Source organism: Argentina anserina, chromosome 6, assembly GCF_933775445.1.
Source record: "Argentina anserina chromosome 6, drPotAnse1.1, whole genome shotgun sequence".
In the NCBI taxonomy this organism is placed as follows: Eukaryota; Viridiplantae; Streptophyta; class Magnoliopsida; order Rosales; family Rosaceae; genus Argentina; species Argentina anserina.
In genome coordinates this window covers 24,033,981-24,056,373 of record NC_065877.1, presented here as the reverse complement: position 1 = coordinate 24,056,373, position 22,393 = coordinate 24,033,981, and the positions used below count along the sequence as shown (strand labels likewise).

The 22,393-nt window shown below is 35.9% G+C and overlaps 1 long non-coding RNA gene across 1 annotated transcript; it reads right to left on the bottom strand.

The window, feature by feature from the left end:
- Positions 1–18,141: 18,141 nt before the first annotated feature.
- LOC126799968 (uncharacterized) lies at positions 18,142–19,154 on the bottom strand. Its single transcript, XR_007672672.1, has 3 exons — positions 18,734–19,154; positions 18,492–18,584; positions 18,142–18,249 (listed from the first exon to the last, which is right to left on the bottom strand). It is a non-coding gene; the product is annotated as an uncharacterized LOC126799968 (long non-coding RNA).
- Between the last annotated feature and the right edge of the window lie 3,239 nt (positions 19,155–22,393).

Genomic DNA, 22,393 nt, shown 5'->3' with positions numbered 1-22,393 from the left:
TGGCTTCACAAGGTTCACCAAGCAATCCAAATTCTAAGTTTCTGCTCTACGCGTATGATGATGAGATATAAGACGTACAATAATAAAATTGTTCACTATATACTGAAAAATAAAAAGAAGGGAGACTTATATTGCCCTCGAAAAAACGACAGAAACTACTAGCTACAGAATCACTCATCAGGGATGGATGGGTTGACTACTTTGGTTTGACGATACAATTTGATGTTAGAGTACTTTTGATGTTCCTCATACGCCAGAGCTAGCTTCTAAGTAGCACGGACACTCACGAGTGTCCGTATTGGACACGATTCGATACGTAGACACGACATATCGAAATGTTTTTGGACATGGACACGTGGTGGACACATTAATTAAATATTATTTTTAATATATATTTATTTATTTATTAATTTTTTTTATAAATTTGAATGTATTTAGATGTATATATATGTCAAAGTGTGCATTAAAATGATGAAAACATAACTTGTTGGAATGGCTAAGGACTTGATAAGTACCTTGGATAACCAAGGTTCAAATCTCACCATAAGCATTCTTATTTTTATCACGAGTTTCTCTCCTTATATATATTAAAGTGTGCATAAATATAAGAAAAACTGAATCTGTTGGAATGATTAAGGAGTTATTGGGTGCTTTGGATGACCAAGGTTCGAATCTCACCATAAGCACTTTCACTTTTATCATGAGTTGGTGCCTGTCTGCGTGTCCGATGTGGATACTCACGTGTCCGGACCGAATTGGGGCGTGTCCGATGCAAATACTTGTGTGTCCGGACCGTATTTATTTCCGGTACTCGTGTCCGGGCGTATTCAGACATGTATGTGTTCTTGTCCTTGTCGGACACGTGATACGATAGTTGAGGGACGTGTCCGTACTACATATGGATCGGATCGTGCATGCATGTTTCGTTTGTAAAGTTTGTAGAGTGGCGACTCCCTAATTATTAATTAGCTCAATATTGAAGTTATGCAATGCCAAGACATACAAAATTGCAAATAATTAACCTAAGTACAAAGTACAAACCACTCTAAACCAGATAGTATTAGTGTAATACATTATTCATTATTTATTATATAATACCGAATAAGCGCGCGCATATATATATATATATAATAAGTTTTTTGTGATACGAGAGCATATATATAATAAGTTTAAGCCACCCTAATTCTCATTAGGAAGTCAGTAAAGGATGCTAAGCCATGCATGTCCGTGAACAAGAAGCCACGCAACCATCCACAATCTCTAGTTCTGCACCCGAACAAAAGAGTTCACATCAATATAATCTTTCTTAAATAAATAAACTAAATACTACATGCAGTTCACTAATTTTCATATTAGAATTGATCGTTGAGTGGTTGGTCTAATCAGTGTTCATTTTCCTTACATATACATCTCTTGTTAAATATTTCTACAAAACTTTTCAGTTTGATACGAGTTTCACTTTTGTTCTTCAATCGATGGAAGTAGAAAACCAGATATATATGCACGTTTCTAAAGGTCCTATATGGCTATATATATAGTCCATATCCAGAGTGAATGTTCACTCTGAAGTTTCAGAGTGAAGGTTCACTCTGAAGTTTCAGAGTGAAGTTCCAATTTTGGCACACTTTTCGGTCAAATTTTTTCAGTATAAGTGATTCAATATTTAGGTATGCTATTCAAGATCATCTCTATAAAGTTTCATTCAATTTGACAATGATTTGAGCTTTCAAAATTGAGATTTACACGAATGGTTCACGTTGAACAGTTTTAATTCATTCATTGATTTAATCTAATTTCAATACCTTAACGATGTCCGAATTAGATGAAATTTTGTAGAGATGATCTTGAATTTCATACCTAAATATTGAATCACTTATACTGAAAAAATTTGACCGAAAAGTGTGCTAAAATTGGAACTTCACTCTGAAATTTCAGAGTGAACCTTCACTCTGGATAGGGGACTATATATATATATATATATATATATATATATATATGAGCAGTGGAGGAGAAATTGATAATATGAACCTGGATATTGTCTTTGGAGTTGGGGATAGTTTTGGTGCTATGCAAAGCAGCCATGTCAATAAACCCAGCGCACTTGAAACCGCAGTTGGTGGCGCACTTCGTTCTCCCAATCAAACTATGATGTTTTTTCATACAAGGATCGTAGCAGTCTTTGTAGCACATGCCTTTATCAATAGTTTTACCAGCATCAAAACAGCTCGATTGCTGCACCAGAATCAGAAGCACCACGTAGAACGTAGCTGCTGAAATCAGAACTGCCTTCTGACTACCCCCCATTCTAATTACCTTGAGTTTATGATAGACACCTATACGTGCTCGTTGCTGGGATTTGAGCTTGGTATCACAAATCAAATCTGCATACTTGCACTGACTTCTCTACCTCTATTTATACAATTATGAGTTCGTAATTTATCTGTTCTAATAACTGATGCATAAGATTAGGGTCGAAAACAGCTTATGTGACATGCAGCTCAAGGTCTAGACCTCCCACATGCCTTTCTGAGTTTCTTGTTAGAGACAAAAAGAACTAAAAAAAAAAAAGAGGTGGAAGAAGAAGAAGAATATAGACTTCATCAGCTGAAAACCCCTCTGTAAGATCATAAGAAGAGAAGTGCATGGCGTGTACATGTGGGTTGCAGGAAGATTAACCAACACATACGACAAGTAAGTAATGGAATGTTTACAAAATAGAAATTAGGCTAGCGAGACAAGCAGACCTTGAGAGTAGCATGATGGGCATAATGGCATGGGACGGCATTCCCTACCTTGTTAGGCGCATTTTCATGCAGTAACATGGTTAGAATTCTTTGTGAAACCTCTGCTCTCCCGCACGTACAGTCAATTTAAGTACTCTCCTAGCTTACGATGTCTTTCCACCCACATTTCAAAGTTAAAATAGAAAGTGTATGTGATTTCTTACCTTACTTTATAATATATATATATATATATATAACGTTTTTCAGGTGAGTATGTCCGTTCTTTGCTAAAGATACGGATGTGCAACGCAGACTGTTAGATCTGCTTAAGTGACCCGCAACGGTTATGATTAAAACATATTAAAATGGGTAGTTTAAGGTTGCAAGGGAAGATTTATTCGACCCGGGTCGACAAAAAGAGAACAGAAAAACCTAGAACGGAAGAGAGTATCAACTATCAAGTCATACTTTTCTGGGAATTATTTTCCTCCTTTTCTTTCTCTATTCTTCTAAGCTTTCTTGGGTGTGTCTATTTTGTTTGAGAGGAGATGAGTTGCAAAAATTTGATTGTGGAGAAGATAAAGGGGCAACACACATCCTGTTTGTTTGTTAGAGAAGAGAGAAAGAGAAGATAAAGGGGCAAAAGGAAAAAAAGCTGGTTCTTGTTTCAGAATTCAGATTTTTTTTTGTATCGATTTGTTCTCCTCAAAATCCATTATTGATTGTTCAATCCTTAACTTGTTGTTGTGCTAGGTCTTCGACCAGATCTCATTCCAACTAAAACTGCCTTTTGGAATCAAATATATTTACTTTAATAGTTTTTCAATTTCAAAATTTGGGTAATCTTATTCGAATGTCTTTGTTCTGAGTTTGAGAGTCCATCATATGAGTTCATAATCAGTGCAAAACTGCAAATGGGGTTCATAATCCATCGTATGACCCGGGTCGGATAAACCTGCCCGCGTGCAACCTTAAATGACTCATTTCAATATGTTTTAATCATAGTCGTTACGGGTCATTTAAGCAAATTTAACCCTAAACCCTAAACGGCGCTAAAAACTTGTCGACTCAAAGCTCACCCTTAAGTATAAGGGTCAAGTTATAGTGTAGCCCTCCCACGTCATACCCAAGGGATTGGAAAAACCCTCTCTAGCTAGGAGAACCTAAGGGATACTAGAAGAATATGCAAATGTACAAGTCACAAATCAAGGCTCACAAGTAAACCCAAATTCATGGTAGATATATGCAAGATGGTATAGTGATTCAAATTTGTTTTGGATGTGGAGTTACTTCTAAAAACTAAATGAGGACTTAAAATGTAAACTAGGCTATGCTAAACTAGATGTGATGAAATGGATGGAAGTTATGACTTAAGGTTTTCACCTCTAGCTTCTCTTGTGAACAATGATGCTACTAAATTGAATGATGTCACTCTAACTAGTCAATTCTCTCTCCTTGTATCTCTCTCGAGTATGACAAGGGACAATTTCCTTTGTTGGTATCAAGCAACCCCTCTCGGGTGTAGTACTTAACTACTGAAGTCATGCATATGAATCCGGTTAAGTATCAAATGCATTACTCTAAGTGCATAAAGTTTAGAGATGAAGAAATCATGCGAACCAACCATGCCTATCTCTAAGTGATTGTAGTTCACAACTCTAACATGCACATATGATATGCTATCATGTTTTAAGCAACTAAGGTTAATCAAGCCTTAATCATTCATTATGTCATGGCAAACAATCATACCCAAATTGATTAAGTTTAAGAATGAATGTTCAACTTTTGAACTACCATATTAGAGTGCTAATGAAAAGTACATCAAATAAAATATTTATATCAATGTCATACAAGATTGGCTAGGGCAAAAGCCTTAGCCCCAACAAACTAACTACTCACTCATAACCAAATATACAAGCTTCAACATGTTTATGAACATCAAAGTAAAGAGAGAGTAGAGAGGTGACTAATGAATCTCAAGTTGAGGATGATGTGGATGAACTCATGGAGGTCTTCAAGGTGGTGGTTATGGAGATCCTCAAATGATGCTAGACTCCTCTTCTTCCTCCTTGTTTGATGATGGTGTATGAAAAATAGTGGGTGATGAGGTGATGAAACTTGGTGTTTTTAGAATGAGATTGGTAGATGGAAAGGTTCTCTTCCTCTCTTCCTTCATTTTTTTTCTTGGTTGGTGGTGGAGATGGTGGTCTTTGTAGAGGAGAATGGTGGTGGAAAAAGTAGAGAAAAGTGAGAGATAATTGTGTAGTGAGTGGGGTGGTTGGTTATGGAAGAAGTGAGTGATAAAAGAGGAAGTATATGGTTATGGAAGAAGTGTGTGATAAAGGATGAAACATGTGGTTATGGAAGAAGTGAGTGATAAAGGAGGAAGTATGTGGTTATAAAAAAGTAGGTGATAAAGTATGAAGTATGTAGTTGTGGAAGAAGTGCGTGATAAAGGAGGAAGTGGGTGAATGACTAGATAATGATGGACCTAGAGATGATGATTAACCCAAAATCAAATCAAATTTTTATATAATATAGGTGTGGATTTTTAGACAATTGGGAGCCATGGTTTTGTGAGAAATGGAGAAAAGTTGTGTAGTTAAATCCCAACTAAAAAGATGGGATCTAGTTGTGATATAACAATGTTACTCCTCCTTTGCTCCTCCATAAAATTAGCCGGAAAATGCATGGTACCATCAAAAGTGGTGGTGCTCCGCCATAATAATGCCGCTAAAAGTGGTGGTGTTCGGAAAATTGCCGGAATTTCACATTTTTCTCTTCTTGTTAAGTTATTCTACAAAACATGGAAATGAATTCGTCTAAATTAAATTAAGCACATAGAATAAGTAAATTTCATGTTTTAGGGCATTAGAATATATAGAATTATGATATAACATTTGTATCTTTAGCAAAGAACAAACGTCCTCACCTGAAAAGCGTTATATATATAGGAAGGATCGCGAGCCGACGTCCGCAGTGCACCAAAAGTGCGGACGTCGGCGCTTTCACCAGAATCTAGCCACCCCAATGACATTTCTCTTGACTAACAAGGCCAAACTATATTGATTTTTATCCAAAAGTTTACTGGTCAGGGACTTACTAAACCAATTTACTAATTTGAGACTTTTTGTTGTTAAGTTACAAAGTTTGTCTAAAGTGCTTATCTGTTTTGGTATGAGGCAAAGCTTGGTGTTCATATTTTCATATATAATTACTTGGTTTCTAAAGTTGAAGGTAAAAATCAATGGCTCGAGTTGCTTTATAGTTAGCTAAAGGGTTAATTCCTCCTATGATACCTAAAGTATGACTACTTAGACAATTTGGTACCTAATGTATGAAAACGGACAATTTGGTACTTGAAGTTCTCATTTGTAAGCTATTTTGGTACCTCTATCAATTTTGATTATATTTTTAGGGTTATTTTCGTCATTCTAACCCTAAACTCATTAAATTCACATTTTTCTTCATTTTTTCCTATAATTGCCTCTCTTTGGAGATAATTAAATTGATATATCTACTTCACTTAGAATCTACCTCACATATATCGAAAATAATTTTTTTTCTTAATATACTTATTGTATCCTAATTATTTTATGCAAAGGAAATAAACTGTCTTTATGCAATTGTAATTTTTTATTAAAATATATTTTTTAAATTACTTATAATTAAAATTAATTTAGATTGATAACTACATTATGAAAACTTATATACGTAAATCATCACATATACTAAGTGGATGAGTTACCAAATTTTTAGTGATAATTTAGAGGTAATTTGGAGGTATTATGAAAAAATGAAGTAAAGTAGATATAGGATGACGGAAATAACCCTGAAAATATGGTCAAAATTGACATAAGTACCAAAATGACCTAAATTTGAGAACTTTAGGTACCAAATTGTCCGTTTTCATACATCAGGTACCAAATTGTCCCAAGTAGCCAAACATCAGGTACCATATGAGGAATTTACACTCTTAGCTAAACTATTAGACATGTTTATAGTGTTTCAAAGTACTTCTTGTTTATTGTTTTTGTTATAATCTAATCAAGTTATTAAGTTGCATTAGGTTCATTTATTTTTATGGTTGAAGTGTTGTAGTTCAATCTTCAAAAGTTTTGTACTACTTAAAGTTTTAGTTTTACTTTAAAATACAAATTATAAGCACACACAACACAAATTTCTCAGAAATTTCTCAAACTAAACCTAAACTTTGAAAATTCATAACTTATTCAAAACATATCGTTTTAAGATGATTCCAAGTCTAAGAGTTTCTTTAGTGTCTTCTACAAATCACTAGAAGAACATGAACTCAAAATCCTAACGGTTGTGTACAATTTTTAATGTAAAGGTGGCTGCTACAGTGTACTTAAATGTGTTTTTGTGTTAGGTGAAACTGTTTTGGTTAATATTAGTTGAGTCTTGCTTTATGTTTTGAAATAGAGTTAGTGTTACGACCCGAATCTTTTTGCATCTTTCCCATGTTGAGAGTCGTACCGAGTGTAGCGACTCTAAAAGTTAACTTGTCGATGCATAAGTTGTTCGGAAAAACTTCATGCACTAAAGTTGTAGGGTTCGTCGATACGAATTTGTGGACACGCGGCACGCCTAAATTGGAGTTCGTATGAAGAAGTTATGAATCAAAAAAAATATTTGGACATTTTTAGAAAATAGTATAAATAGGGGAATTAAAGAGAAAAATGGGGAGAAAAATCAGAAATTCGGGTTGGTAGCCAAGCATCCCCCATTGGTTCTATTCTCGATTCATAACTTGAAAGTTTTTCTGGCCCTTTGCTAATCGGAGCTAAAACTCCGGAAATGAAAAATGACACAATAGGAATTTACTGTTCACTCGAAAAAGGAGAAAAAAAACCCAGATTTTATTCCTTCCTAACCGCCGACTTTGGACCACCGGATCTCCGTCGTCCAGCCACCATAGACCGGAGCACCGGTCCCGTTTGAAAGGTTGATGCGTCCCTTGTCTATTGGTAGCAGCGCCACCCGCTATCTCGCTACCGTTTTGAAGCAGTGAAGACCGAAAAGTCTCCTGAAAGTACACAGTTTCGCTGACCTTCTCCTTCTGGAACTCCCTCCTCCGGCCACCAATCATGCCGAGAGGATACTCGCCCTAAGGAGAGCTCGGAGCACCGGCATGCGTAAATATACTATGAGTAGACATTTATTTTTAAATATATGTATGCATGACTATTGAGTTATTTATTCTCTTGGAATTATATTTTGTTTTATGAATATTTATTTGGAAATAGGATCTCCAGGAGATTGTGAAATTATTTTGGTAGTTTTTTCATAAATGAGATTTATAGGAATTTATGATTTATTAACAAATTACCGAAAATAGGATTTTCGGAAAAGTATATAATTCTAATTATTTTGTTTATTTATTTTAGTTTTATTCCCTTATTTTGTGACATGTGAGACATGTCGGGATATATATATATATATATATATATATATAGTCAAAATGAGTTGAACTACAAGTGGGTTGATCCTTTGTCAAAATGGTACGTAGGCGGCCTGACCAAGGTTTGGGTGCAGCCACCATTATTTAGATTAAATATCGGTTAATGTTTCTTATGTTGATGATGATCGATATATTGTGGGTTCGTTTAATGTTGGTTGCTATGTGTTTGCGATTGATGGTAGATATGATTTTTGAATACTTGGTTTGGTTTTGGGCTTATAGTTGCATATTCGTGGTAGAGTTGTGATATGAATTGACCTGAACGGTATATTGGTTATTTATTTGTTCTCCAGTCCTATCAACTCGGTCATTTGATTGGAATCAACGAGGTATAAGCAAGCCCTATCAACTCGGCTATTTGATTAGAATCAACAAGGTATAGGCAAGCCTTATCGACTCGGCTGTTCCATTATAATCAATGAGGTATAGGCAATATATATTTATTGTTGAATATGGGGCTTTAGGAAGATGATGATATGGTGATGATATGATATGATGATGATGGTGGTGGTGGTGGTGGTGGTGGTGGTGGTGGTGGTGGTGGTGATGCTAAAGAATTGTATATGTATATTACACCTTATGGTGTCACTGGTTATCCCGAGTAGTGCACCCAATCCCTTTCTGCCTGGGAGGCGATGTGGTATGCCGGTAATGCCACAAAAACCCGTTACCCTCTCCGTTAGCTCGACGTGACTGTTTCGGGAGTATGAGAGTACACATTTATTTTGCCCTGAAAGGGCACGTTGACGAAAGCTAGCAGAGCATTATGATATCCTTTTCCGCCTGGGAGGCGATGTGATATTCAGAATTATCACGAAAGCACAATAATGGGAGTATGGAAACATTTATGAGTTGCCCGAGAGGGGGCATAGTGTATGACATATGATATGGCATGATCACTTTACTGAGGCCAGCATGGCTAGTTCATTTTCTAGTATTGATATTTATTTTGGACTAGCGGGGACTAGTCGATATGTGTGAGATGTGTTGTTGATTATTTTAGTGAGAATGAGATTCTCAGAAATTGTTAAGATACTTTCACTGTTTGAGTAACTATTGAGGGAATTTTATTTTACGGGTTAACTAATGACCATTGTAGTCTTATAGTGGTTGGGCGGTTGTGGTTTAAGACGAGCTACGAACTCCAGAGGTCCGATGATATTAAATAATGATTACTGCGTACTCTGTAAGGTACCTTGTGTTGTATTTTGAATTGTATTTATGGGATGTGATTGTGGAGTTTAGAAATTTTAGGGAGCATGGTGGCTCCAGGTGTTGAGGTTGGATTTGTGATATTGGGAGTGTCGTTTTGTGCAGGTAGGGTTGGCTACTTTCAGGAGAGACTATGCCGAAAGTTTTGGTATATCTCCTTTAATAGTGGTCTCCGCACAATCTACCTCGATATTATGGTAAATATTGGGGCGGGTCGTGTCAGTTAGCGTATGGTTGTTTCCTCTGATTGCATTATCTTTATTTACTCAAACTTGCATAGAAAATATGAATTGTATTTGGATTTATTTCTTATGCAGGGACTCGTACATTGGTGGTAGCTTGGAGTTTAGGTACGTAGGGGGATCTGGGGAACCTCTACTCATTTGTATTGTGGGATATATGTTGGTTGACATGCTCATTGTTTGTTGCTTGTTTGGCTGAATATTTGATGCATACATTTTGAATTATTTATTATTAAGTGATGCATCATTATGCAAAGGCATGTAAAGTATAAGGGTGGTGGAGGAAATATGAAATTGATCTTTTGCGTAGTTAAGTCTTTAACCTCAGCATGTATCATACACCCACGTGTGCCCATAGTTATTGTGCAATTAGTATCGAATGTAAAAATGTAATTCGGGACTAGAGAAAAGGGAATGGACAAGATGACTAGCAAAAGAGGGCTAAGAAATTGGTTTTTGGTGAAAGTTAGTTCATGTGGTTGAGTGCCCTGAGTCACCTTCTTGGTAAAATATATGGTATGAGAAATGTAGGTTCAGTGTAGCCTTCTATGTGGATTGACTGGAGCCAACCGTGTATACATATATATATATCATATATTGATTATTTGATTATCTTTGTTTAAGAGGAATAACTCCTAATGAGCCTTAGGTTTGAGCTCATCCCCTTACAAGTTTTGCAGGTTTAAGTTGAGAACTACGAAAATTAGTAATCGAAAGGGATTAAACTTGGTTGGTGTTGTAAGTGTGTAAACACCCTTAGTACTTTTGGGTTTTATGTACATTTGTATCTTTATAATGAAACGAGAAGTCGATTTTATAAGAAGGTGTCATTTTCTATTTTATGTTTTTTTTTAGTTCATTTTCTTTTTAGTTCACATCTCGGATTGAAAAAAAAATTCCTTTAAAAACTAGGGCGTGACATGGCAATATGCACACCAAAAAAATGCAAAGAGGAAGTTGTCCCCGAGTATACAAATGCATCATCTTTTATGAACTAGTTGCTGCCATGGTGCCATTCCACCGCAGCTCATCCGCACACCTCGACTCCAATCAATCATGTGTGCAAGCAACTTCCTTGACCGGCTCGCAGAATTAACGTCATAATAGTCACCATCTTCAGCTCCGCCGTGACATCGAAATTCAACACCATAGTCCTTAGCAAGCTTTGCAATTTCTTCCGTATATTTACCACTTAAATCAACAAATCCACAGTTGTTTCCATCCAAGATCTCAAGCTTTTTGCAACCTTTCACTAGTGTGATAAGACTGTCCCCTTTAAAATCTGACTCTTGGAACCACAAATACTTGATATTCGGCAACGATTCTACAATAGTCGATGCATTTTCTTCATCAATTTAAACATCATTAGCAATTCTGAGACCTATAAAATTCATGGAGTGAATGCCAATCTACTTCAGGATTGGGATCATAAGCTTTTCACACATATGAATACGTCCCATTTCAATAACTCATTTGTCCTTTGCCTATCCAATTTCGCACAAAATGCGTCAATATTATTGAGGTTACAATGCCACCCAGATGCAATCTCCAATAGCTTCTAGTTCTCAATCAACTCCGGAATAACCGTAGAATTCTGAAAAATAGGGAGATCATCTGGCAAACCCAAAACCCTAAACTTGGGACATGATTCTGAAACATACCTCAAAGTATCTTGCTTTATAAAGCCAGGTAGTTTGATCTCGACAGCCTTCCCATCACTACGAGTCACTATCCATTTTACAAAATTATCGATCGAGAAACTAGTGCTCTTCTTCTTGATTATGTATCTACGAATAAATTTGTAGCACTACTACAAAAAAAAAGATACAATGATGGCTGTAAAACGTCATAGAAGCGTTTCCATGACGTTTTTATTATGTCATCCGTTTCGTCGTTGATACTGGAGTAATGGAAAATAGACCCATTTAATGACGCTGTAAAAATGTCATTAAATGTTTTTAATGTCATTACTATACAATTCAATGGCATATTCTAGTTGTCATGAAATATTCTTCCAAAATATTTTGTAAAGTCCCGCACCCCACTACCGAGGCCCTATAAGGCTCCCCCGCAACCCCTGCACGGCCTGCAAAATTTCTTCATTGTCTTATGTTCATCCTAGTATTTGGATCAAATGGCATTGTGCTTACTCTTTGGCACCAAATCAAGCTTCTAATGTGATTCTTCTAAGTTTCTATGACGTTGTTATGCATACTTAAGGGATCATAACATGTTTTGACCCTTACTATTTACATTCATCTATTTCATTAGAGAAAGTTCGCCTTGTATTTTTCAAAGACTAACTAAGTTTTATGATTTACTTATAGATGTCATCCGGCGAGATCGAGTGCTCAGCAGATTGTGAAACTACTCACACTTTTTTGTGGAATAAGAAACTTTTTACGAAATTTTGTGCCTTACAAATTCTATGTGACTTGTCTCATTAGGACGGGCCAATTGATCCATGGGCGTGGTTAGGGGTGGCAATGGTATAGAAAACCATTCCAACCAATTCGTATATCAACCGTACTAAATATGTTGGTATATCAAATACTTGGTACATGGTATATGGTACAGTATACCGTACCAATAGTAAAAATACGGTAGGTAGGTGGTATAGATTTTCCATATACCATGGTATATCGTACCTACCAACTTATATTATATTAAATTATTTAATTAAAATATATATATATATCTTTAAATTTCAATTGTAGATTTATTGAAAAATAAATCCAAACCATATATATCTACTAACCTTAATCTAATCTCTCTGAGTTTCTTTCTCAAGTACACTATTTTTCTCGTCTTCAATTTCTTTATTTAATTATGAATGAATCGATTCAATCGAATTTCCAAGTACAAATGCTTAGACCTATCAGTAGCACCATCACTGCTTACAACATGTCAACATATATCGCATTTAAACCTATCATTTATTTTTTCAATTGTTTTGAGAATTCATAAGTACTTTAACAGTTTGACTATTTGGACTTTGACTTTCTATTTATGACTTTGTATTTGGTAATTTAGTTGAAGTTATATAAGACTTTGGAATTCTATTGTTATTTCACTTATTTATTATTATTTATTTGGGTTGGGCCTTAAAATTTTTGGGCCTTAAATATGTTGGTACAAGCCCATTACCAACCGTACCAACCGTACCACTTAATTGGTATACCAACGTTATTGGTTGGTATAAATTGTGGATTTTTCATACCAAATACATATTGGTTGGTATATGGTATTGGAAAATTAAGACTGGTATACCAACCAATCCAGCCCTAGGCGTGGTGTAGTAAAGTTCTTGCTACCTATGGTACCCATGTAAAAGTCAGAGATGCACTTTATGCACTAGAATAGAACATAACCTTGCTCAATTTTAAGGATATTTTTACCTACGACTATCACCTGAACACCAAAGTTGAGAATATAATTGAATATCTCTGTGTTACCTCTAATTTTCCTCGATGTAAGCGTCACACTTTAGAGAAGTACAAGCTTGTTAGTAGTGGGTTGTATTTTACCATACTACGTCCTATTGAATCTAATGCAGTTAGCAAATTTTACTATGATTCTGACGCTTTCAAGTTTTGACATGAGCGTCTAGTCCATCACAGACGTGGTATGATTATCCGTATACTCAAAACTTAACACGGTCATCCATTTTTCAAAGCCAACAAGCATGTGGGAATCCCACACACAATAGAAGATGGTGGCACAATAGTGGCACGACTGCCCAACCATGGCATGGCCTCAATGCCTGCAGATGCTCTCCCACGGCCTCCTCAGGCTATGACATAGCCCATGGAGACATGCGATGCTTTTACCGCGATCTCTAATGCCCACCAATCGTTATGCAAAGCTTGTGCATTCGCAAACATGCAGGTAAAATCTTCCTTTATAGTTGATAATACATAGAATATACCATTCTTACAGAGGATCCAAGGTGATATATCTGGACCAATAACACCAGAGTGCGTACCATTTAGATATTTTATGGTTCTGGTGAATGCATTGACTCTCTCGTCACATGTCGATCTATTGTCTACACGCAATGCTACCACCTCGACCATCTAATTAAGTCTATTAAACTAGATAATGCAGGAGAATTTACTTTGAATACATTTGATGATTATTACATACCTATCGGAATAGATGTAGAACATCTCGTACCTCATGTCCATTCTCATAATGGATTATCAGAAGCTGCGATTTAGCGGTTACAGCTTTTAGCTTGGGTCATAGTTATGCAATATTGTATACATGTTAGTACGTACCAGTTGGTAACTGGATATGAGTCTGACATTTTACATTTATGTACATTTAGTTGCGCGGTCTATGTGCCTATTACGCCTCTACTGAGAAAGAAGATGTGTCCACGATGACAATTGACAATGTTGAATATAACTCTCCAACGATTATCCGCTACATTGACCCTTAGACATGAGATCTCTTTACTATTAGATTTCTAGATTGTCACTTCCATGAGACATACTTCCCGCATTTAAGGGGAGATAAGAACGTACTCGTTCCAGATAAATGTCGAGGATTGATGTGGAATGCCCCCACTATGTCTCATTATGATCTCCGCACATCTCATCCTGAGATTGAAGTGCAACGTATTTTTCAATTGCACAAGGTAGCATATTCGATGCATGACGCCTTTATGGATATTGCAAAAGTGACGAGATCAAGTATACCTGCTGCAAACTGTCTTGCAAGGTTAGAAGTCCTGAACTCCGAGCAAGATGTCACCGTACTAGGGTAAGGCTCGGCCAAGCCTACCCTAGGTGGTGGCATGGCGACGATCTCGGCCCTTCCCAAGAGGAAATGGAGGCCGAAAGGTTCCACTCACTCACAGCCAAGAAAAATAGCTAAAGTCAAGGCACAAAGCGATCCACTCATCATAGACTCGAATAAACCGAGCTCAGAGATTGTCTCTGATTATAGTTATGTCCATGAATCAACACTTAATCTGAGGTACCCTTCAGACTCATCAGAGAGCAAAGAAATCTCATTGAGCGAGTTAAATGCTCAAGACGTCATGGATATGACTTCCATGTACATTGATGATGTGTTTGCTTATTTCATCGCATAGGATATAAATGACGATGAAGACATGAAACCGCGCTCAGTTGAAGAATGTCAACGAAGAGAAGATTGGCCGAGATGGAAGGAAGCAATCTAAATGGAACTAGACTCACTAAATAAAAGGCAAGTATTCGGTCTGGTCATTGAAGTATCGCTAAACGTTAAGCATGTTGGATATAAATGGGTCTTAGTTCGAAAGTTGAATGAGAAAAGCGAGGTCTTGTGGTATAAAGCACGACTCGTCGCTCAAGGATTCTCTTAGCTTCTTGGTGTTAACTATGAGGAGACATATTCTCCAGTTATTGATACCTTCTGCTATTTGATAAGTCTAGTGGTTTCTGAAAAGCTAAACATGCAGTTGTTAGATGTGGTGACCGCGTATCTGTATGGGGATCTAGACACATAAGTATACATGGAGGTTCTTGAGGGACTTCAAGTACCCAAGTCAAGTAAGCCACACAAAGCCTATGCTATTAGGCTACAATGCTCACTTTTATGGATTGAAGCAATCTAGTAGAATATGGTATATACGTTTGAGAGAGTATTTGATTGGGAAGGGATATAAGAACGATGAACTGTGTCTTGCATGTTTATCAAATGCAGTAGTGCTGGTTTTGCTATAGTAGATGTCTATGTCGATGACATGAATATCTTAGGATCTCTGAATGAGATTGGAGAGACGATAAGCTACTTGAAGACATAATTTGAGATGAAAGAAATGGGAAAGACTCGGTTTTGCTTAGGTTTGGAAATTGAGTATAGAGTTGGTGGAATCCTTATATACCAATCTATATATGCCCGAAATATGCTCAAGCGATTTTGTATGGACAAAGTTATGCATCCTTCTAGTACTCACATGGTCGTAAGAAGTCTGGATACCAAGAAAAATCCATTTCGTCCAAAAGAGGATGATGAAGAGATTCTTCATCCTGAATATCCATATTTGAGTGTTATATGAGCTTTGCTTTGTCTAGCTCAGTGTACTCGTCCAGACATCACATTCTTAGTAAACTTGTTGGCAATGTTTAGTTATGCACCAACCATTTGTCATTGTAAAGGTATTAAGAACATCTTCAAATATTTGTAGGGTTCCATTGACATGGGGTAGTATTATCAGTATTCCGACAAGATAAGTATTATTCCGGTAGGTTTAGACAGAGATGCCAAGCTGGTAAGTGACCGAGTCACCACTGTCGCTGCCCCGAAAACTAAACACGACTCTGCCGCCGTTGTTGTCACCACCGGTGCTAGTTCTCAGCACTTAAATGACAATTTCTCCTTTCTTACAACTTCTAGCGATCAGTTTGTAGGATTTGCTGATGTTGGATACCCTTCGGATCCATACAAATGACATTTCCAAACTGGTTATGTTTGTACCATGGGGAATACAATGATATCTTGGAGATCAACCAAGCAAACTTTTATTGCTACTTCCTCGAATCATTATGAGATTATAGCATTGCATGAAGAAATTAAAGTGTATATTTGGCTTTGAGGAATCATTACTCACATTCGAGATGCTAGTAGATTAAACTCTACTACAGTTGAACCAATGTGTATCTACGAAGATAACACAGCTTGCATTGATGGTGATAATACAAAGCATATTTCGCCAAAGTTCTTTTACAATCAGCAACAACAAGAGATGTTAAATATCCAAGTTAATCAGATTCATTCTGAGGATAATGTGGTTGATTTATTTACTAAGGCACTACGTTATTCTCTCGAATTCATTCTACTGTTTCAGTTCTCTTTAAGTTAGAGAAAAATCTTAGTACCCCTACTATGCGAGCATCCACCTCCCAACTATCAGCACTCTTCGTGCTTACCCTATTATGGCTATCTTATGGCCGACATTCTTCTTTATCAGTAAGGTTTCGTCCCCTCTCTTCACCTATTTACTATCAGCATATCCTTCACCTCCATGGTTGCTGGTCTGCAAGTGATACTAGTTTGATTGGCCATGCTTCGAAATGGTGTGATGATTCAGGTGAGTTGCTCATCTCTTCTATTGATCCATACTCTTCTCTTACTCGATTTTACCTAAAGTGGATTCACGATGCTGCCATGAGGAATGATCTTGATTTGCTCCATGGTGGTGGTGGTGGTGGTGAGATTAGATTGAACAATACCTCCACACTTCTTAACAGCATTATATGTTTAAGAAGCTATAAAGATCGATGGGCGATGCTTGGTTGCGGCTAGGATTGACGGCGATCAATCTACAATCTTTGACTAGAGTTTCACAAGAGGTTTTGGGCTTGGGCTTTGGAGCTTGGGTCTAAACCCAATATTATTTTCATTTTGTTTAGTACGTTGTCTATTACTATGCTAGTATTAGTCATAGAATAGACTAATTTTTTTTTTCATATTTGAACTTATTACCAAATAATAGTTCTCTACCGCATAAAACTAGCTTTGAGTTTTGACTCATAATCCCTTATATGATGCTTTGACACAGTGGAGGAGTATATATTGGTTACTCTGGCCACATAGATATCTATAAAACTTATTGGTTTGCCATAAAAAAAAGGTACTTCACTATGCCAGAAAGTGTATCAGACAACAGTGGATATATGTTGTCTGATAGTATCCATATGTGTCGTCTACTTTGATGTTGTATCTTTACACATTATACCAAAGATATACTCCATTGTTTGATAATGCTATTAAACAACATTAAACAAAAAGTCCTATGTTGTGTGATGTTATATTACAATTTCCAGATTTTGAGTGATATAACATTTAAATGTAGACTAATCTTAACTATAATTACACGTATATGTTGTTTCATCTTATATTTAATAAACATATGAATAATATATGTTGTTTCATAGATAATTTAATAATAGTTATATGTAATGTGAATTCCAGTTACATTACAATTATATGTTGTATGATGTGCATGTAAACAAATATGTCGAGCCTAAGGCAATAAGTAAATGTTGTTTGATTTGTTATCAGTTAACAATATTTTTCTATATGCTTCTCTATATGTTGTCTGATTTGCAAAACAACAATAGTTACTTATTGGTCACCATTGTTTAAATTCACCTCAAATAACAGTTGCTAGTTCTGTGCTGCTTGTTTTTTGTTACATCAAATCACACTCATTCATTGTTCAAATGGTAAGCTAAAAATTTGAAATTCATAAATTTATAATTGGTTCTCTAGTTGTTCAATACCAAATCAAAATACATACATATGTCAAAGCACATATCATTTCTAACGTACATAATCTAATCAATTACAAAGTACAATGTTACCATCTCCAACGACGGCACCACTATCATGAAGCAAAGTACAATGTTACACACCGATCATTGATAGATGTCTACAGTTTGCACAGTGCCACCATGAGTATGGTATAATAACAGACTCATGCATGCATTAGGAGCATACGTTATGTTGACAAAAATGCAAGATAAATACCTTACCGATGGCCAAGATTTTCTCATTGCCCTTCTTCACCTTCTTCAACTTCCTCAAGAAGTACCTAACCAAAACATCCAAACAAACAAAAACCCAAGTCAAAATAAGACCCCGAAATACATAACCAGCATATTAAAACAACTAAATCGATATTACTTCAACTTTTTAAACAGAGTTTTACAGATTAGTTACACATAGTCGAGTGATGGGTGATGGCTTAGTTTATACTGGGGTCTCTCTAAAATTTAAAGTTTCAATCTTCAAGGAGTCAAAAATTGCTTACCGAAACTTGGATTTGACATGGACCTCATTGGTGTGCCACAGCTTCATGCGGAAGATTTTGGAATGCTCATCCTTCTTAGTTGGGAGAGGTCTCCCCACCACCCAGTACTGATGGAACTGTTTTCTACAAAATACAAAAACCCAGCAAAACCCATTATCAAAACTAACAAAATCTCAAAGACTTTGAAACCAATGGATCATGTGTCGAAAGGGGAACAATAGTCGATGTGAAAGTATGATGGGGAAGAAGAGAGAAGGGGGTATACCATAAAAGGAGCCATTTGAGATTTGGGGTGAGACGGTGCAGCTGTGTGTACTAAGAGATTTCTAAAATTGGGATCTCGGAAAGAAAAGCCTGAATCAAGAAAAACATATCAAGACTACTATCAAACAAACCAGCCAAATCATCACAACAAGCTCATGAAACTTCAAGCCATAACCTGAATTTGAATACTAACCTAATTGAAATAAAAAGGAAGATAAATAGAGGTTACCGATAAGGTGACAAGAGCGTAGATCTAGCCCATGTCATCAATTGCAGGCCACTTCAAGTCCGACAAGGTATGTCGCATAATCTAACTAACACCTGCTCTGACCTAGATGGCAATGCATTCAAATCAAATGTGCAGTAATAAAAATTATAAAGATATTTGAAGTGATTTTATAAGGTTAAGTAGAACTGGAGACAATAGATGTTGTTTCTACATGACTCGAAAGTATCTTCATAGTTAGTTAATTAGTTAAATATGGATAAGTCAATTCAAGCTAAATCTAAAATTTCATTTACCATACTTCCTCTTCTCAAAGTCCATATGCATTTACAAACTTGGCACATCTATGATGAATACTGGGCGAGTACACTCTGCCCTCATCAAGAAATGACTATGATCTCAACGGTAAATCTGGTTTGTAATGGTGATGAGTAAGAAAATTGACCTTGGCTTTCGTCTGCAGCTTCTCAGCAAACAACATATATTACATGAGTGAATAGTCCTTGCTATTACCAAGAGCTGCCTCCGTGGCCTTTTCATCAATCACCAACAAAAACATAAGTTCAAAATCCAAAACCAAATAGCAACAATTTATATCAGCATGATCACAAAGCAGGACTTACCAACTATCAATTACTGGTTGAACTAAAGATGGACATTGCATTTAGACACATCATTTAGTGTATACAATGAGAAAAGTTTGTTCTCTGAGTTAGAGAAAAACCCTAGTACCTCTACTATGCGAGCCTCCACTTCCCAACTATTAGCACTCTTCGTGCTCACCCTATAATGGCTATCTTATGGTCGTCATTCCTCTTTATCAGTAGGGTTGTATCTCCTCTCTTCACCTATTTACTATGACCAGATCTTTCACCTCCATGGTTGCTAGTCTACAAGTGATACTATTTTGAGTGGCCGTGCTTCGAAACGGTATGATGATTTGGGTGAGTTGTTCATCCCTTCTATTGATCCATACTCTTCTCTTACTCGATTTTACCCAATGTGGATTGACGATGCTACCATGAAGAACAATCATGATTTGCTCCATGGTGGTAATGAGATTAGATTGAACTATACCTCCACACTTCTTAACAACAATATATGTTTAAGGCTGCATCCAGATCTTCTCAGGCATGATGGAGATCGAATCACATGAAGCAGATGAGCTATAATCAATGCAAGTTTGCTTTATCGGCTGGCAATGGACAATGCTTGGATTCAAACCCAAGAAAAGCAACCCCCATGAAAGCCATCAAACAAAAAATATCAAATCCACGATAAGCTCCACTTCCCATGTCTAATAAAAACATTTCTTAGTGAATTTTTTTTTAAAAGATCTTTTTCTGAAGTCTTTAGTGAAATCTTGCACTAAAGGTTTGAAGTATTGCTAGTAAACGTTGTTGGCCCGATTTTTATTTTCCTTTAAATATTTGTTGGGTTGGGTAATTGATTATCCAGAGGTAAAAAATATTGATTTATTTTATAATTCATTATTGTAAAATTATGTTGTTAATCAATAATCATGGATCATGGTTAAATAACGGGTAAATTCCTCATATGGTACCTGATATATGGCTACTTGAACGATCTGATACATGGTGTATGAAAACGGACAAATGGGTACCTAAAGTTTTCATTTGTATTCCCTTTTAGTACTTATCTCAATTTTGATCATATTTTCAGGGTTATTTTTCATAATTCTAGTTATCAACTTCTTACATTCATTTTTTCCTATTACATCCAAATTGTCTCTCAGTTACCTTCAAAAGTTTTATATATCTCCTCTATTTAGCATCTACTATGTATAAATCTAATGGTTATATCTAAATATAAGTCTTCTTAATATAATTATTGCATCCAATAAATTACTTTTAGGTATCAGTGATTTGAAAATAAATTTAAAATAACTAAATTGGGATTGTATAGAAATTGATTTTCTTTGCAAAAAAAACGGTAAATTATTTTTAATTGCTTTCAGCTCAAATTAATATTAATATGGATGGAATAAATATCATATGGTAATTTAGTAATAATTATACTAATATTTTATGTCAATATATGTGTAGTGGATGCTAAATGGAGGACATATACAGTATTTTGAGGATAAATGAGAGACAATTTAGTGATGATAAAAGTATATGACGCAAAATGTAAAATTAAGGAGCTAAGAACTAAACTGACGAAAATAACCCTCGAAATATGATCAAAACTGACAAAAGTACCAAAAGATAATACAAATGAAAACTTCAGGTACCAAATTGTCCGTTTTCATGCATCAAGTATTAAATCGTCCAAATAGTCATACATTAGGTAACATAAGTGGAATTTGCCCTTAAATAAATAACACATGGCAACATGGTGGGTAATACTAAGAGTGATCAGCAAATTTGTTTCAAATAAATTTATGTATATTAAAACAATTATAATTTAGGGCGATTTCGGAAAGAGAGGTTGGCAGTTCCATATGAAAAATTGCCTTAATTAATAGAGAAGATATGTCGAATATGTATCAACGATTACTTCGAAGGAGTGAACATCACCCTCTATGCGGCATAAATGTTTTAAGGAAGCATGGCCAATGTATAACTTGATGAATATCACCCACAGTGGGCACGTATCATTCGGTTGCCCTGACAATAATTTAATTTGTCACCTGATTACTTTTATCATTCGGTTGTGAATGGGAGGATCAGATTGGTGAAATCTCGTCTCAAACGCAATCATTTACAAAAAAAACTCCAATCGACCTCTATAACTAGGACTGATGAGCCTTAACTTTGCCAGTGTGCCAAGCACATACGACTAAAAATGCCGCTCTCCTCATAACAATACATCTTATAATTTGGTTTATGACCAATCGGCTTCGTTGGTTAAAAATATTACAGTTGAAAAAATATAGAGGATAATAATATCGATGTTTTAGTTATGTGGGAATGATATGGTTTCGTTATTGGAACATGAGGCGGGTGTTAATTTCTTCTTCTCTTGTTGCAGGGTTGGCTATTGATTAAGAATTGATTCAAGTTACATTTAGTGATATCTGAAGCCCAATGTGCCTATCAGTTAGAACAAGTTCTCCATTTAATGATACTGTTAATGTTTCAGAAGGTATGGTTATTGTTCTACCCACAACTGTTACTTTTTTCTTTCAAGTTTATAGCGATTCGCATGCCAAGACAAGGGCGGACCCAAGTACACCAGATTTGGGGCGGTAAAACTTTAAAAAATATATATATATTCCTACTTAAGTTACTGCTAATCTGCTATGTATGTATCTGTCCATCTATTTTTTTTCCATCATTTCTATTAATTTCTAGTCTTCTCCTTCTTATAGCATTAAAACAACTTAAGAATTCTACTATATTAAATCTGAAATTGCAAAGAAAATTTTATTGAGTGTTTTAACTTGTCTTTGATGTTTAAATATCATTTGAC